Source organism: Centroberyx affinis, unplaced genomic scaffold (genome assembly GCF_046629955.1).
Source record: "Centroberyx affinis isolate AG114_WGS23_722 - 3 ecotype Tasmania unplaced genomic scaffold, CSIRO-AGI_Caff_v1 ptg000309l_1, whole genome shotgun sequence".
Taxonomy (NCBI): Eukaryota; Metazoa; Chordata; class Actinopteri; order Beryciformes; family Berycidae; genus Centroberyx; species Centroberyx affinis.
In genome coordinates this window covers 578307-597500 of record NW_027278986.1, presented here as the reverse complement: position 1 = coordinate 597500, position 19194 = coordinate 578307, and positions in this window count along the sequence as shown.

Genomic DNA, 19194 nt, shown 5'->3' with positions numbered 1-19194 from the left:
TTAGTTTGCTGTGTGTATATATACCTTGTGTTTTTGTTAGTCTTTGCCAGTTCGTCCTAGTGAGTTGTTCCCGGTGTCTGTTTCGTCTGTTTCCTGTTTTTTTTTGTAACCTGCCTTGGTATGACCTGTTGTCTACCTACTAGACTCTCTCTCTGCTCTCTGTTCTGCACGGTTGCATGGAGATTATGTACTTGGATTTGGATTTTTGGATCAGTAAAGACCACTGAACGGCTACCCTTGCCTCTGCCTGGTGTGTTTCCGCTTTTGGGTCCAAACTACAATCCTGACAATGGTCTCAAGGCCGGCGAGAGCTCTCCTGTTCTGAAGGACTGGAGACAGGAGGAGAACAGGGCTTGGATGGCCCTGCAGGTTCAGGGTGTGGGCAATTTCAAGGCGACACGATCAGCAATTCGTGGCTGTCTCATCCTACCAAGGTAGGCTTCAGGCAGAGGCATTACATTGCGGGTCTGGCGCTGAGGGCGGGCACATACCCCACCAGGGAGTTCCTATCTCAAGGTCGGAATAAGGATGGGGCAGCCTGCAGGCGTTGTCAGGCCAGGTTGGAATCCTGCTCGCATATCTTGGGGCAGTGTCCCTATGTGAAGGGAAGCCGGATACGCCAGCACCACAAGATATGTGACCTCTTGGCCATCGAGGTGGAATGTGCTGGCTGGAAGGCAACTAGGAAGTTCCGTGTGGAAATGCCTGAGGGAGGCCTCAGTATACCCGACCTGGTGGGCACGGAGGGGGGCACGGCTCTGATCCTTGATGTCACCATAAGGTTCCAGATGGAATCGGACACTCTACAGAGAGCAGCAGTAGAGAAAGTGGAACACTACCAACCTGTTGCATCTCAGATCGCAGCTATGGTGGGCACAGAAAGGGCGAGAGTCATGGGATTTGATCAAGATATCAAATTCCACTCGTAGGGGCACCACCTTCGTAAATGAAGGAAATTAGACCTTTACTTATACTAATCAGTCATCAATCTAAAGGTCATGAAATCTTTTCAGTTCAGGGATTACTTTTCTCTGCAAGTAAGGAAACACATAACAACTTTTCTGCAATAAATGGGAGTATTTATTTAACTATTCAAGTAAACATTGAACAAAAAGTTCGGAAATTTGTGTTTGGTAGATTATTTCTCTGTTGTAACAATACTTCTTGGCAATACATTTTATACCGTTGGAAAGCCTGTTTATTTCCCTTTTAAATGGTGCCCCATTTGTAAGGAACATGCATTTGTGGGATGAGCAGCACAGCTGAGTATGTGGGTTGTGCTCATGAAAAATTTGCCAAATCTTCTCTGCCAATGCCAAACAGCTTATTCTGCTGTTGCTATTGACTCTTGTTTTGAGCTTCCGGTACCCCTAGGTGCTGACAATCAGATACCTGATTGGCAGCACCTGTGAGCATGGGCCCTGCTACAGTGGTCAATTGGTGTCTGCTCCAAGAATCGGCATGCCACGTTTGTCTGATCTCGATAAGACCTGTGCGATAGGGCGACTTCAAGCTGGTGTTCCACAAAAGCAAGTTGCGGCATTATTTGGAGTGAACCATAGTACCATCTCCAAACCGAAGGCCAAGTTCCATGAAACGGGGGATGTCAGAGACAGACCGCGAAGTGGGTGTCCCAAGAAGACGACACCCCAAGAAGACCGGTTCCTCACCCTTTCAGCACTTAGGAACCGTAGGCTGTCTTCTACAGATTTGCAGTCAAGGTTTGCAGGACGATATGGCACACGGCTCTCGGCCCAGACAATCCGGAACAGACTGCACGCAGCCAATCTCCGGGCTCATGGGGCTGCCAGGAGGCCTGCCATGACTGCCCTTCACCGTCAGGCCCGTTTGCGCTGGTGTCGGCAACACCTGCACTGGAACCTGAACATGTGGAGGAACGTTATGTTCAGCGATGAGTCCAGATTCTGCCTACGGAAGTTGGATCGTAGGGTCAAAGTGTGGAGAAGACGGGGAGAACGCTATGCTGATCGCTGCACCGATAGAGTAACACCTTTTGGTGGAGGCAGTGTGATGGTGTGGGGCGGCATCTCCATCACTGGAAAAACGAGGCTTGTCATCATTGGAGGCGATCTCAATGCAGAGAGATATCGAGATGAGATTCCGCAACCGGTGGCGATCCCATATCTCCACAGTCTGGGACCGAACTCCATCCTCCAAGATGACAACGCTCGCCCCCACAGAGCGGGGTTTATCAGAGACTACCTCCAGAATTTGGGAGTAGAGAGAATGGAATGGCCTGCCAACAGTCCTGACCTCAACCCAATTGAACACTTATGGGATCAGCTTGGGCGTGCTGTTCGTGCTAGAGTGACCAACACAACCACGTTGGCTGACTTGCGACAAATCCTGGTTGAGGAGTGGAATGCCATCCCACAGCAGTGTGTGACCAGGCTGGTGACCAGCATGAGGAGGAGGTGCCAGGTTGTTGTGGCTGTGTATGGTTCTTCCACACGCTACTGAGGCTCCTGACTGTTTGTTAAATGAATAAATTGTAAAATTGCCAATATGTCTTGTTTCTTCCTTGTTACTGATAGACTTCAATCATCCAATCCACCAAACAACACCAAACAAGAGTCAATAGCAACAGCAGAATAAGCTGTTTGGCATTGGCAGAGAAGATTTGGCAAATTTTACATGAGCGCAACCCACATACTCAGCTGTGCTGCTCATCCCACAAATGCATGTTCCTTACAAATGAGGCACCATTCAAAAGGGAAATAAACAGGCTTTCCAACAGTATAAAATGTATTGCCAAGAAGCATTCTTACAACAGAGAAATAATCTACCAAACACAAATTTCCTAACTTTTTGTTTGATGTTTATAACCATATTCAATGATAAGCAGTATAAGGCACATATATTGATCACCAGAATGAAACACTGAAACTATAGACTAAAATAGGCATGAAACGCAATGAAACAAAATAAGGATGAAAGGGAAATGATAATGAAATGTGGGAATAAGAATTGGCAGCAGTAAATGGAGGTATGTATGGATCAATCAACTAGAGAAATGAGGGGGAAAGCTACGGAGCTATAAAAGCCTAACTTTTCTTGATCTGTTTAGGTAATTTGAATCTAAGCTTTTGCATCAACTCTCAGCAGTAAAGGTGTGGATAAACAGAGACTACTTTGTTCAGTTGAGAAGTCAGAAGAGAACCTGGTCAGGTTGTCTGGTCCCACTGAGCTCGGAGAGATGGACTTGGCATGGCCGGTTACCTGGCAACGGCAGACGCTGGGTGGAACAGCTGGTCTCTGGGTATTATCGTCACGTCGAGGCAAGCAGCACTACCGGCTTTTCACAGCTGTAGACAACTGGATGTGGAACACTGTGGCGATGTTGCACCAGTGTTGGCTGGTGGTTGGAGTTGAAGTTTCTAGGTCTTCTAACTGTTGTAAAAGACTAAATGATCTCGTTCCTAAATAGCTTTGAAAGCAATCTTCACTTGGCCGGGCGTTGATAACTTCTTAACTATTAGACGCGAGGTTCAAACTTCTTGCAAGCGATTCTTAAGTTATTCTGGAGAAGACGTCTCTAACTCCAGGTTCAATATCTAAGTTTCAGCTAAAGTCGAATTGCAGCTAAAATTGTTGGTCTTGGCTTCAGCAGGTTTCTTGGCGAGGGCGGAATGTTGAACTGCTGAAAAACAGATAAAGTTTTATAGCTCTTTGAGTTTTCAGGCGTGGTTTGCCATGCAAATCACGCTTCGCACTCTTTTTCTGTTACGCCTTGTTTACTATTTAATTTCTTTGTTTGAGAAGATTTCACCCCGAACAGAGAGAGAAAGGGGGAAAATGAATGTAAGAGGAACCCTTCCTGTAGTCTATTTTATTTTGGGATCTATTACTAAGTGATCTTAATAAAGATTTATTTCTAAAATAATACGCCGGTATTTTACATCTCCACCAATTACTGTTGTCAATTGATCAAAATAATAAAAACCTGTGAACTTACATTCACATGGTCTAATCTGTGGCTATACAGTCCTCACCAAGTTAACTCATATATGTAACTTGTGTTTCTAACTGCGTGACTGGTGTAAAAAGACAACTTAACTATTTAATACAATCAAACTTGGTCGATATTATACTGGCATATCATAGCTATAAATAACCACACGGTGGCAGTGTGATACCATACAAATAAGAGAGAGAGTGCGCTCCCCTGGGAATCACTGTGATATAATTGCAATTATTTCCTCAAATAAAGTAGACAACATTGTGTATACATACACAATGTTGTATAGGGTTGAAAGTAGGTTTAAAGAAGAATGTGGAGAGTGGGAAGATTTATGATTGTCCTGTTTCAGAGAGGGGGGTAGTGATGAAACTCTGGCAAGTCTCAACAGCAGTCTTTTGTTCCTTCGTATTGACACATTGGTGTGTATTCCCGTTCTCACCCAATGGTAACTGTCCCTTTTGATTAATCCGAACAGTCTAGTACTCCAAATTAAAAAAGGAGGATGATTCCCTATATTCAGATGTGTGAAAAGTATGGGTGTGTGATTGTATAGTTCATTAGTATTCCTGAGTTCCTGAGTCCTTCTCCTCCTGATGGCTGAAAGATAAAGGTCATTAACTGTGGAATGTGTGAGAGAGTTTCAAACCTCTTCGCAGGATCCTGTCATTAATTCCCAAGAGCTTTTGGGGAGACATTTCCTGCTAGCAGATAACCACTCTTTTGGAGCTGTGGATTGTGTCAAATAGACCCTTTTAGGGCCACTTGTTGTGGTAGGCTATTTGGTGTTGATTCAAGAAAACAACAGAAAGGTTGGGGGCTCTCTCCAAATGTCTCCCTGGTATCACTACAAAGTTGAAAACTCAAACACAAGAGAGGCTGAGAAGCCCCGGGACTGCCTGCGCTATTCCCCCTCTCTGGTCTTAGGGATTTAGGCTGTGGAAGCTGAAAACTCAAACACCAGAGAGGCTGAGAAGCACGGGCACTGCCTGCGCTATTACCCCTCTCTTGTCTTGGGGACTTAGGCTCTGGAGCGAAATTTCTCTGTGCCTCTGGTACTCCGGCAGAGAAAAACCAGTGAGGGGGAGAAGCCCTGGGACTGACTGCGCTTTTTCCCCTCTCTGGTCTTGGGGACTTAGGCTGTGGAAGTTGAAACACCAGAGAGGCTGAGAAGCCAGGGCTGACCGGGCCGAAGCCCCACTCCCCTGGGTCCCCCCGGACCGAAAGGGACTGGCAGAGACCGAAGCCCTGCTCCTCAGGGCCCCCCAGGGCCCCCCAGGGCCGACCGGGACCGAGCCCCGCTTCTCAGGTCCTTTCGGCGTGTTTCCCCCGGTCAACACGTCACCACTGGCCGCCTTGACACACCCTATCCAAGCCCCGGTTCCCACGGGTCTCCAGGGAACCACTCGGCACACTGGAACGGGCCCTGCCCGCTGATGGAACCAGGGGAATGCCCTGGAAGCTTCGGCTGTAGTAAGTCGGCCAAAAAAAAAAACCCCAAAAAAAACTCCATGACCAAACACCGGGAAATCGCCGAAAATGAGGCAGATGGGGAAGCCCTCCGGCCGGGGAACATCCATTTGACCTCGACCTCTCCTCCCCGGGAGGCTCAGGCTTTGGACAAACGTGTTCCCCAGAAACCACATCTCTTTACCCGCTATCTTTTCTTTGAGCATATCTGGAGGTACATGTTTTCAAAAACTGGGTTTCTGAAAACGGTCAGAGACCTGTCTGCAAAACCACCCATTACTGTGTAACTCCCCAAACACCAGAGAGGGGAAGCCCTGGCAGTGCTTGCACTCTTTCCGCTCTTTGGTCTTGGGGACTTTGGCTGTGGAAGGTGAAAATTCTGCCAGGCTCCAGCCCACCCTCCAGCTCACTTCTACTCCAATTTCAAGCCCCTGCTTCGGCCTCCAGGACCCAGGAGAGGCCCCTGGCTCCAGCCCACCCTCCAGCTCACTTCTACCCCAATTTCAAGCCCCTGCTTCGGCCTCCAGGACCCAGGAGAGGCCCCTGGCTCCAGCCCACCCTCCAGCTCACTTCTACCCCAATTTCAAGCCCCTGCTTCGATCCCCAGGACCCAGGAGAGGCCCCTGGCTACAGCCACTTGCCTCCAGCCTCCGGGCTGCCGTGTCCAGGCCCCTGGCCCCTGGCTAAAGCCTGCAGGCTCCAGCTCACTTCTACCCCAATTCCAAGCCCCTGCTTCGGCCTGCAAGACCAAGGAGAGGCCCCTAACCTTAAACCACTATCCTCCAGGCTACAGGCTGCCTTTCCCAGGCCCCTGGCCCCTGGATAAAGGCTGCCGGCTCCAGCTCATTTCTACTCCAATTTACAGCCCCTGCTTCGACCTCCAAGACCTAGGAGAGGCCCCTAACCTTAACCCACTATCCTCCAGGCTCCAGGCTGCCTTTTCCAGGCCCCTGGATAAAGGCAGCAGGCTCCAGCCTACTTCTACCCCAATTTCAAGCCCCTGCTTCGGCCTGCAAGACCAAGGAGAGGCCCCTAACCTTAAACCACTATCCTCCAGGCTACAGGCTGCCTTTTCCAGGCCCCTGGCCCCTGGAAAAAGGCTGCACGCTCCAGCTCACTTCTACCCCAATTTACAGCCCCTGCTTCAGCCCCCAAGACCTAGGAGAGGCCCCTAACCACCCCTAGTGACTCTACTTGGTGAGCCACCGAGTAGAGCACATACCATAAGGCTCAGTCCTTCCCGCAGCGACCCGTGTTCGAATCCGGCCCGCGCTCATTTGCTGCATGTCCTCCCCTCTCTCTCTCCCATGCCTTCCTCTTCCTCTTTCTCACTAACTGTCGAATAAAGCATAAAAATGCCCCAAAAAAATAAAAAAAAAAACAAAAAAAAGAAATGAGTTGAAACCGCTCCTGGCTCGCAAAAGGCCTAAAGACAGGCTGCTGGCAGGCTGAAACACTGTTTTCTGTGTTTTCAGGCTGTTTGGAGGGAGAAACAGTGTTTCCTGCGTTTTCAGTCCGTTTGGAGGGAGAAACACTGAAAATTGATTAATAACACACGGTTGGTGCCGGGGAGGCAGAAATTAGTTGAAACTGCTCCTGGCTTACAAAAGGCCAGCCGGCGGGCTGAAATGCTGTTTCCTGTGTTTTCAGTTCATTTTGGCCGAGAGACACTGAAAAGGTCACAAAGGTCACACATTACTGGCACTGAAGAAGCCAAAACCCGCTAAACTGCTCACAGCTGGCCCAAAAGCTGTTTCCAGCCTTTTCAGGTCATTTGGCCTGAGAAACAGTGAGAATGGCACGGTCACACATTACTGGGTCTGGGGAGGCAGAAATGAGTTGAAACTGCTCCTGGCTCACAAAAGGCCTAAAGACAGGCTGCTGGCGGGCCCTTACCACATGTGAGTGTTCCCACATGTGATGTTGAACCACATGTGGTTTTTGGACACGTGTTTTGGTTTTTCACATGTGATTTAAACCACATGTGAATATTCCCACATGTGATCTTAAAAGCACATGTGATTCAACATGTGGTTATCCACATGTGATCTTGAACCACATGTGATTTTTGGACATGTGTTTTCACATGTGATTCAAACCACATGTGAATATTCCCACATGTAATCTTAAAAGCACATGTGAGTCAATGTGCTCGTCCACATATGATCTTGAACCACATGTGGTTTTTGGACACGTGTTTTACAGGTTGGTTTTTCACATGTGATTAAATTCTTCATATGTGGAAAACCCACGTATGTCCAAAAACCACATGTGGGAACATTCACATGTGGTTTATATATGGACAGTATCGACAGCCACATGATGAATCACATGCGTTTAAGATCACATGTGGGGATATTCACATGTGGTTTTCCACATATGAAGATGTGAAAAACCAACATGTAAAGCTTGTGTCCAAAAACCACATGATGAATCACATGTGCTTTTAACATGTGAACATGACCACCTATCTACCAAAGCCAGAAATCAGAGAACTAAGAATTTAACCTGTGACATCTTCAAAATATAAAATCTGGAGCTGGAAGTTGTCACTTGTGAATGTTCTACTGTATATACTGTAAGTATAAGCATACTATCACCAACAATTTACAATCCCCCTATGAGGAAATGGTCTAATCTAATGGTAATATAATGGTCTAATCTTTCCCGCTGTTTGATTTACCAATGATCTTCTCCCATATACAGGGTAGAGACACAAGGATGATATGCGATGCATTTGCATCTTTAAAAGAAACACCAGTAAACAAGATAAGGTGTTTACATGCCTGGCAAATGGAACATGATGTTTAGATGCCGCAACGTATCGACAGAATATGAAAATCCCAATCTTATTCGATGAACAAAAAACATTGCATTTGTTTAAAATAAATAAATAAATAAATATTTGTACCGTAATGAACTACACATGGACATGAACATGACATCCTGATTCCCTTAGTCTATATTCTCTTGTAAATTTAACAATTGAACAGCATTACTTGAAAAACAAGTATTTTGGGAGCAGCCCAAAATCTCTTGCTAAACTACATCAGGAATATCTTGCTTCGTAGAGACTGTACTCTTGGAGTGCACTTATCAGCAACACCCAGAAAGACCTACCTAAAATCTAAGGTGCACTTTAGGCCCTTGCAGTATGCCATTTTCAATGCGTAAAGCAAACCAAACAGAACAGTAAAGGCATTTGTGATGTCTCCTAAGTTGTCCATAACAACCTCCTCTTCCAGGATAACAGTTACATTGACCACAGTGGGAAGCGATCTTGGTAGGGCTGCATCGTCCTTCACCACCTCACCACCCTTCCCCAACGCCATGTCTGTCATGTGTGCCTCCAACCCTTCAGTATCCTAGGGAAGACAAGAAATAATATTACAGCACTACAGTTTACTACAAAAAAGACCTGATAAAATACAGGCTCATTCACACTGTTGTGATAACTCTAACTATAAAAGGACATGACAGCTATTTGTAGTTGGCAGAGAATTCACACAGCACCAATGTGTAGTTGAATAATGTAAATTTGTGCCCTCTACTTTTTGGTTCACGTGCCTCTCTCTAATACTCTCTAAAACAAAATCAATAGTCAAAGGGAATTTCTATTGTTCAGACTTAACAAAAAACTTAAAATGTTATCCCAATAACAACTACCATTATCATTGTGCACCATTGTTGTAGTTATTGTTACAGTGTGAACAATGTCATTTACTAATGTAAAAAAAAAATCTCTCCTGTTATCGCTGTAGTGTGAATGGCTGTGAACTAAGGGCAGCACATAAAAACAGACAGACCTGCGTTATTTTAATATGTCAAAAGAGTAACTGCTGGCTGCACAGCTGGAATTTTGCTTTTGTGTTACCACATGTAACCCACATGGTCCCAGAAAATGTATCAGCAGCATTCACCATGACAAACTCCGACAGCAAGTGGAAGGATGTGCTTGTTTTTAACCCCGGGGCGCTCAGGCTTGACATAGGCAGAGTTAGCCAATAAAATAAATGTCAACCAGAGGAGTAGATCACAAATCATTAATAAACAGGTCTAAATCTTACGAGCACCATCTATGTTTGACAAAGTACATCAAACTCTGACACAAGTCCATCTAAATCTGACAAACTGCATCTACGAATGAAAAAGGCAGCTGAGGATGTCCTAAAATGGCCACCGTACCGTTGGTTAGATAGACAGATGTGTTAGACATGTCTGTAGTAGTAGCAGTAGAAAGAGTGAAAGCCAGTGCAAGTCTTTAAAACAGCTAGAGTGGAGTAGAGAGACTGCTCAGAAGTTGAAGGAGCCATTCAGAACAGCAAGTTTTTGAATATTGAAAGCTGATTGGCTTGGAAGGCAAGGGGGCGCTAGGGGGCGCTTGAGCTACCCATGGAATGAGCCAAGCTCCCCCTAAGCACCCCCTGCAATTTTCTTTGTTGAAAAAAAATAAGAATAAAACTTAGGATACAGAATTAATATAACAAGGCTAATTTCTATATGAAAATATAATAAACATCGAACAAAAAGTTCGGAACTTTGTGTTTGGTAGATTATTTCTCTGTTGTAACAATGCTTCTTGGCAATACATTTTATACCGTTGGAAAGCCTGTCTATTTCCCTTTTAAATGGTGCCTCATTTGTAAGGAACATGCATTTGTGGGATGAGCAGCACAGCTGAGTATGTGGGTTGCGCTCATGTAAAATTTGCCAAATCTTCTCTGCCAATGCCAAACAGCTTATTCTGCTGTTGCTATTGACTCTTGTTTTGAGCTTCCGGTACCCCCAGGTGCTGACAATCAGGTACCTGATTGGCACCTGCACTGGAACCTGAACATGTGGAGGAACGTTATGTTCAGCGATGAGTCCAGATTCTGCCTACGGATGTTGGATCGTAGGGTCAAAGTGTGGAGAAGACGGGGAGAACGCTATGCTGATCGCTGCACCGATAGAGTAACACCTTTTGGTGGAGGCAGTGTGATGGTGTGGGGCGGCATCTCCATCACTGGAAAAACGAGGCTTGTCATCATTGGAGGCGATCTCAATGCAGAGAGATATCGAGATGAGATTCCGCAACCGGTGGCGATCCCATATCTCCACAGTCTGGGACCGAACTCCATCCTCCAAGATGACAACGCTCGCCCCCACAGAGCGGGGTTTATCAGAGACTACCTCCAGAATTTGGGAGTAGAGAGAATGGAATGGCCTGCCAACAGTCCTGACCTCAACCCAATTGAACACTTATGGGATCAGCTTGGGCGTGCTGTTCGTGCTAGAGTGACCGACACAACCACGTTGGCTGACTTGCGACAAATCCTGGTTGAGGAGTGGAATGCCATCCCACAGCAGTGTGTGACCAGGCTGGTGACCAGCATGAGGAGGAGGTGCCAGGCTGTTGTGGCTGTGTATGGTTCTTCCACACGCTACTGAGGCTCCTGACTGTTTGTTAAATGAATAAATTGTAAAATTGCCAATATGTTGTTTCTTCCTTGTTACTGATAGACTTCAATCATCCAATCCACCAAACAACACCAAACAAGAGTCAATAGCAACAGCAGAATAAGCTGTTTGGCATTGGCAGAGAAGATTTGGCAAATTTTACATGAGCGCAACCCACATACTCAGCTGTGCTGCTCATCCCACAAACGCATGTTCCTTACAAATGAGGCACCATTTAAAAGGGAAATAAACAGGCTTTCCAACGGTATAAAATGTATTGCCAAGAAGCATTGTTACAACAGAGAAATAATCTACCAAACACAAAGTTCTGAACTTTTTGTGCGATGTTTATGTTTATTATTCTTTGCAAAAAAAAAAGATCCCACTGACCAATCACACCACAGAAGAACTTGTCTTCTGTGGTGTGATTGGTTGCTCTGTTCATTACGTATCGGAGAGAGATTTGTTGTGAGAGTCAAAGAGATTAGGATAATTTAGCTATGTGCTCAATTAAATTGCTTAGCTGTGGACTGTGGTATGTCAAGATAGACCGATTTGTCATTTCTTTAAAACGAGGAAAAGCCTGCACTGGCCCTGTACAGCCCACTTAGGGCTGGTCTAAGGGCCCCCAGCGGGCTGCCCGCACAGGGCCCCTGAGAATTTGCTCATTGGCAAAGTGTTGGCCCCTCAGTGCTGGCCCTGCGCGGGCAGCCCACAGGTAGCCCTCACCTAAGTGTGGGCTGCCCACGGTTGGCCCTCAAGAAGCCCAAATGTTGTGTGGGCTGCCCTCACCGGGCCCACAGAGGGCCCGCACTGATTTTGCAGTTCATTTGACTGCCCCTACTCCTCAAATAACCCCCAAATTTGACGTTTAGCTATAATTATTGTGCTTGCCGTAGGCAAAGCACAATACTATTATCTCACATACTTATTATTATTATTCCGGTTTCCGGACAAAACTTTTGCGCGCCACTCCTCCTACAGTTTTTACAGTACCTAGACATATGAGACATCAAAACGTGCAGCTTATTGAGGAATCGTGTGCTTTTACTTTTCTAAGAGATTCGTCGCAGGGTTTTTGAGATATTCGCGATTAAGTGTGATTTTTTGGCCCCATTGACTTGAATGGGATTTTGCATAAAAGCAGCTGTAGCTCAGAAACCATAAGAGCTAAAGTTGCCAAACTTGGTGGATAGGTTCAAAGTGTCCCCTTCTACTCTGGTATACAAAAATACACCGATTGACCTGATGGTGGCGCTATAACGGCCCTCTTTACGTTTTGGTCCATAACTTTTGAACCGTAGTGTGTAGAATCAAAATTATTTTTTCCCTGGATTCCTTGGGTCATTACGCATCTACCCATATACACACGCCCATTTCCGCCTGAAAGTTTTTCTGCCATTTTGAATTTTGTCCAAAACAGGTTTTTTGCTAGTGTTCGTACAAATTTTGTCCAATCTTGTCCAAATTTGCTACACAGCATCTCTGGCCCGTCCTGCACGAACGTACCGATTAGGTATTTGATATTCCGTACCGTTTTGATGTTATGGGCTTCCAAATTTGATGACATGTTGTGGGCGGGGCCTATGATTTAAAAATTGGTATAACTCATGAACGCATTATGCTATCCCATCCAAATTTGGTACAGTTGTGCACGTATCATATCTCAGCCGACCTGTAAAATTTCGTGTCATTTCGCCAATAGGGGGCGCTACAGCAACCTGTTACATTTTAAATGATTGTAACTCGGTGACCGTAAATGGTGGAAACACAATTCTTTTTTCCCTTGGATTGTCTTTGTTCCCTAGTAACCTAGCAACCATTACTGACACCCTAGCAACCACCTAGCAACACCCTAGCAACCACCTAGCAACACCCTAGTGATCACCTAGAAACACCGTAGAGACCGCTGGCGATACCATACCCGCGACTTAGCGGCACTCTAGCAAAGGCCGGTTCGAAGTGACTGTTGCGTGAACGGCAAGCACAATTAAATTTTCTTTAGAAAATTTAGCCTTTTCTAGTTATTAGTGTGCCTGCTTTACAGGGCAAAGAAGCACACTCTTAATATTGCTCATACTTATTATTTTTAGTGTGCCTGCTTTGCAAGGCAAAGGAGCACACTCTTAATATTGCTCATACTTATTAGTGTGCCTGCTTTGCAAAGCAAAGGAGCACATTCTTATTATTGCTCATACTTATTATTAGTGTGCCTGCTTTGCAAGGCAAAGGAGCACACTCTTAATATTGCTCATACTTATTAGTGTGCCTGCTTTGCAATGCAAAGGAGCACACTCTTAATATTGCTCATACTTATTATTATTCTTCCTTGCAAACTTCGGCGCGTAACTAGTCTCGCAGCGTAGCCACGACACCCCTCAAAATACATCAAAATGTGCGCCTTGAACGGGAATCAAGTGCTATGACTTTTCTTAGAGATTGCACGTAAAGTTTTCGTACGAAGTGCGAAAACGTGCCATTTTCAGCCCATTGAAATGAATGGAGAATCGGAAAAAAAATCGCAGAAATTCATCAAACCGGCCCCTCTTTGGAGCCACACCACTTGGTCATACTTTGTCGCAGAAACATGATTAAAAGTTTACACGGGTCACAAGACTTTGATCTCTGTTGGTCTAAAGAAACTTTTCAATAGCTACTACGGTTTTTACGCAATCGCAGTTTACGTTTTATAAGATTTTTGGACAGTTTCAGATTTTATGATGGGTGTGTATTGCGCGGAATGTTCAGACCTAGAGCACGTGATGTCATCACACACTCTAGCTCCACGCCTTCAAGTTTTATCAGAAATCTTCCAAACATTATCATCTTAGTCCCACAGCTTCCACTCTACAAGCAAGATTTATACACCAAATTATAGGCATTTTTGTCCTCTCTCACCCGGTTTTTGAATAAATCGCCCGAAAGGGCAGGGAGTGCTGTCCAACACTCCCATCCGCTTCAATGTAATTTGACCGCTCAAACCCAGAGTGAGAAGAAGAAAAGAAGGTGATTTATATTTTATCACAGCTCCTTTAGTTTAAATTATAAGGACACATGTCATACATCAGTGTCACCAGTGAAGTCTTGGGATGCTCAAAGTGAAAAAACATTTTCGATGCAAGTCTTAGTTTTCGAGATATAGGGATTTGTTTGGCGACCAGCTTTGGCTTATTGTGAGTGCTAATGAAACATTAGTTCAAAGTTTCCCATAGCAACTAGTGACTCAGTCTCTGGACAGAAATTCTCACACCTGCCCGTGATTGGCTAGGTCGACAGTTAACTTCTCAGTGTGTAAAAGCTAATACATATCTACGTGTGTATGTAAAAACTAATACATACACACAGACACAAACACACGTTTGTCGTGCTGTCCAACACTCCCATCCGCTTCCATGTAATTTGACCGCTCAAACCCAGAGTGAGAAGAAGAAAAGAAGGTGATTTATATTTTATCACAGCTCCTTTTTTTAAAATCATACAGACACGTCATACATCAGTGTCGCCAGTGAAGTCTTGGGACGCTCAAAGTGAAAAAACATTTTTGATGCGAGCTTTACTTTTCGAGATACAGGGATTTGTTCGGGGACAGTCTTGGCTTATTGTGAGAGCTAATGTCCTCCTCTCCCCCGCTCAACGAACTTATAGGGGCAATTACATACATACACACAGACATGTGCGTGTGTCTGTCTGTGTGTGTGTGTGTGTGTGTGTGTGTGTATAGATGAGGGTGTCTATTTTTGTGTGGCCTATGAACGTATCACAGGGGCAAATACACACACACACACACACACTCACGTGTATGGATGAGGGTGTCCATCTTTGTGACGACCTAATTGTGGTCTACATCTGTGTGTGTGTGTGTGTGTGTTACTGTTTGTGTTTGTGTGTGTGCGAGGGATGGAGATGCGCACCAAGCAGCAGGCACACTCAAAATTTCCTGAAATTTTCTAGTTAGTGTGCCTGCTTTGCAATGCAAAGGAGCACACTTATATTATTGCTCATACTTATTATTTTTCTTTTTATTATTCTTCCTTGCAAAACTTCGGTATGTAACTAGTCTCGCAGCGTAGTCGCGACACCCCTCAAAATACATCAAAACGTGCGCCTTGAACGGGAATCAAGTGCTATGACTTTTCTTAGAGATTGTACGTAAAGTTTTCGCACGAAGTGCGAAAACGTGCGATTTTCGGCCCATTGAAATGAATGGAGAATCGGGAAAAAAATCGCACAAATTCATCAAATCGGCCCCTCTTTGGAGCCACGCCACTCGGTCATACTTTGTCGCAGAAACATGATTAAAAGTTTACACGGGTCACAAGACTTTGAACTCTGTTGGTCTAAAGACACTTTTCAATAGCTACTACGGTTTTTACGCAATCGCAGATTACGTTTTATACGACTTTTGGACAGTTTCAGATTTTATAATGGGTGTGTATTGCGCGGAATGTTCAGACCTAGAGCACGTGATGTCGTCACACACTCTAGCTCCATGCCTTCAAGTTTTATCAGAAATCTTCCAAACATTATCATCTTAGTCCCACAGCTTCCACTCTACAAGCAAGATTTATACACCAAATTGTAGGCATTTTTTTCCTCTCTCACCCAATGTTACTTCCATTGAAATAGGACCCACGGTTTTTGAATAAATCGCCCGAAAGGGCAGGGAGTGCCGTCCGACACTCCCATCCGCTTCAATGTAATTTGACCGCTCAAACCCAGAGTGAGAAGAAGAAAAGGAGGTGATTTATATTTTATCACAGCTCCTTTAGTTTAAATCATACAGACACATGTCATACATCAGTGTCGCCGGTGAAGTCTTGGGACGCTCAAAGTGAAAAAACATTTTTGATGCGAGCTTTACTTTTCGAGATACAGGGATTTGTTCGGGGACAGTCTTGGCTTATTGTGAGAGCTAATGAAACATTAGTTCAAAGTTTCCCGCCACAGGGGTGTCTCTGGGCAGAAATTCTCACACCTGCCTGTGATTGGCTAGGTCAAGTTTGATCAGAAATCTTCCAAACATTATCATCTTAGTCCCACAGCTTCCACTCTACAAGCAAGATTTATACACCCAATTGTAGGCATTTTTGTCCTCTCTCACCCAATGTTACTTCCATTGAAATAGGACCCACGATTTTTGAATAAATCGCCCGAAAGGGCAGGGAGTGCCGTCCAGCACTCCCATCCGCTTCCATGTAATTTGACCGCTCAAACCCAGAGTGAGAAGAAGAAAAGGAGGCTATTTATATTTTATCACAGCTACTTTTTTAAAAATCATACAGACACATGTCATACATCAGTGTCGCCGGTGAAGTCTTGGGACGCTCAAAGTGAAAAAACATTTTTGATGCAAGCTTTACTTTTCGAGAAACAGGGATTTGTTCGGGGACAGTCTTGGCTTATTGTGAGTGCTAATGAAACATTAGTTCAAAGTTTCCCGCCACAGGGGGGCCTGTATCCATAGCAACTAGTGACTCGGTCTCTGGGCAGAAATTCTCACACCTGCCCGTGATTGGCTAGGTCGACAGTTAATACTGTTTAATACTGTTTAATACTGTTTAATGCTGTCATACAGTTTGTGTTTGTGTGTGTGCGAGGGATGGAGATGCGCACCAAGCAGCAGGCACACTCAAAATTTCCTGAAATTTTCTAGTATTATTATTATTCTTCTTTGCAAAACTTCGGTATGTAACTAGTCTCGGGGCGTAGTTGCGACACCCCTCAAAATACATCAAAACGTGCGCCTTGATCGGGAATCAAGTGCTATGACTTTTCTTAGAGATTGTACATAAAGTTTTCGCACGAAGTGCGAAAACGTGCGATTTTCGGCCCATAGAAATGAATGGAGAATTGGAAAAAAAATCGCACAAATTCATCAAATCGGCCCCTCTTTGGAGCCACGCCACTTGGTCATACTTTGTCGCAGAAACATGATTAAAAGTTTACACGGGTCACAAGACTTTGAACTCTGTTGGTCTAAAGACACTTTTCAATAGCTACTACGGTTTTTACGCAATCACAGATTACGTTTTATACGACTTTTGGACAGTTTCAGATTTTATAATGGGTGTGTATTGCGCGGAATGTTCAGACCTAGAGCACGTGATGTCGTCACACACTCTAGCTCCACGCCTTCAAGTTTGATCAGAAATCTTCCAAACATTATCATCTTAGTCCCACAGCTTCCACTCTACAAGCAAGATTTATACACCAAATTGTAGGCATTTTTGTCCTCTCTCACCCAATGTTACTTCCATTGAAATAGGACCCACGGTTTTTGAATAAATCGCCTTAAAGGGCAGGGAGTGCCGTCCGACACTCCCATCCGCTTCCATGTAATTTGACCGCTCAAACCCAGAGTGAGAAGAAGAAAAGAAGGTGATTTATATTTTATCACAGCTCCTTTAGTTTAAATCATACAGACACATGTCATACATCAGTGTCGCCAGTGAAGTCTCGGGACGCTCAAAGTGAAAAAAAATTTCGGATGTGAGCTTTACTTTTCGAGATACAGGGATTTGTTCGGGGACAGTCTTGGCTTATTGTGAGTGCTAATGAAACATTAGTTCAAAGTTTCCCGCCACAGGGGGGCCTGTATCCATAGCAACTAGTGACTCGGTCTCTAGGCAGAAATTGTCACACCTGCCCGTGATTGGCTAGGTGGACAGTTAGGTTACTGTTTAATACTGTTTAATACTGTCATGCTGTTTGTGTTTGTGTGTGTGCGAGGGATGGAGATGCGCACCAAGCAGCAGGCACACTCAAAATTTCCTGAAATTTTCTAGTTATTATTTTTTTATTTTTTTTTATTTTGATTCTTCCTTACAAAACTTCGGCGCGTAACTAGTCTCGCAGCGTAGCCGCGACACCCCTCAAAATACATCAAAACGTGCGCCTTGAACGGGAATCAAGTGCTATGACTTTTCTTAGAGATTGTACGTAAAGTTTTCGCACAAAGTGCCAAAACGTGCGATTTTCGGCCCATTGAAATGCATGGAGAATCGGAAAAAAAATCGCAGAAATTCATCAAACCGGCCCCTTTTTGGAGCCACGCCACTCGGTCATACTTTGTCGCAGAAACAAGATTAAAAGTTTACACGGGTCACAAGACTTTGAACTCTGTTGGTCTAAAGACACTTTTCAATAGCTACTACGGTTTTTACGCAATCGCAGTTTATGTTTTATGACTTTTGGACAGTTTCAGATTTTATAATGGGTGTGTATTGCGCGGAATGTTCAGACCTAGAGCACGTGATGTCGTCACACACTCTAGCTCCACGCCTTCAAGTTTGATCAGAAATCTTCCAAACATTATCATCTTAGTCCCACAGCTTCCACTCTACAAGCAAGATTTATACACCAAATTGTAGGCATTTTTGTCCTCTCTCACCCAATGTTACTTCCATTGAAATAGGACCCACGGTTTTTGAATAAATCACCCAAAAGGGCAGGGAGTGCCGTCCAACACTCCCATCCGCTTCCATGTAATTTGACCGCTCAAACCCAGAGTGAGAAGAAGAAAAGAAGGTGATTTATATTTTTATCACAGCTCCTTTTTTTAAATCATACAGACACATGTCATACATCAGTGTTGCCAGTGAAGTCTTGGGACGCTCAAAGTGAAAAAACATTTTTTATGCAAGCTTTACTTTTCGAGATACAGGGATTTGTTCGGGGACAGTCTCGGCTTATTGTGACAGCTAATGAAACATTAGTTCAAAGTTTCCCGCCACAGGGGTGTCTCTGGGCAGAAATTCTCACACCTGCCTGTGATTGGCTAGGTCAAGTTTGATCAGAAATCTTCCAAACATTATCATCTTAGTCCCACAGCTTCCACTCTACAAGCAAATACACCAAAATGTAGGCATTTTTGTCCTCTCTCACCCAATGTTACTTCCATTGAAACAGGACCCATGGTTTTTGAATAAATCGCCCAAAAGGGCAGGCAGTGCTGTCCAACACTCCCATCCGCTTCCATGTAATTTGACCGCTCAAACCCAGAGTGAGAAGAAGAAAAGAAGGTGCTATATATTTTATCATAGCTCCTTTTTTTTTAAATCATACAGACACATGTAATACATCAGTGTCACCAGTGAAGTCTTGGGACGCTCAAAGTGAAAAAACATTTTTGATGCGAGCTTTACTTTTCGAGATACAGGGATTTGTTCGGGGACAGTCTTGGCTTATTGTGAGTGCTAATGAAACATTAGTTCAAAGTTTCCCGCCACAGGGGGGCCTGTATCCATAGCAACTAGTGACTCGGTCTCTGGGCAGAAATTGTCACACCTGCCCGTGATTGGCTAGGT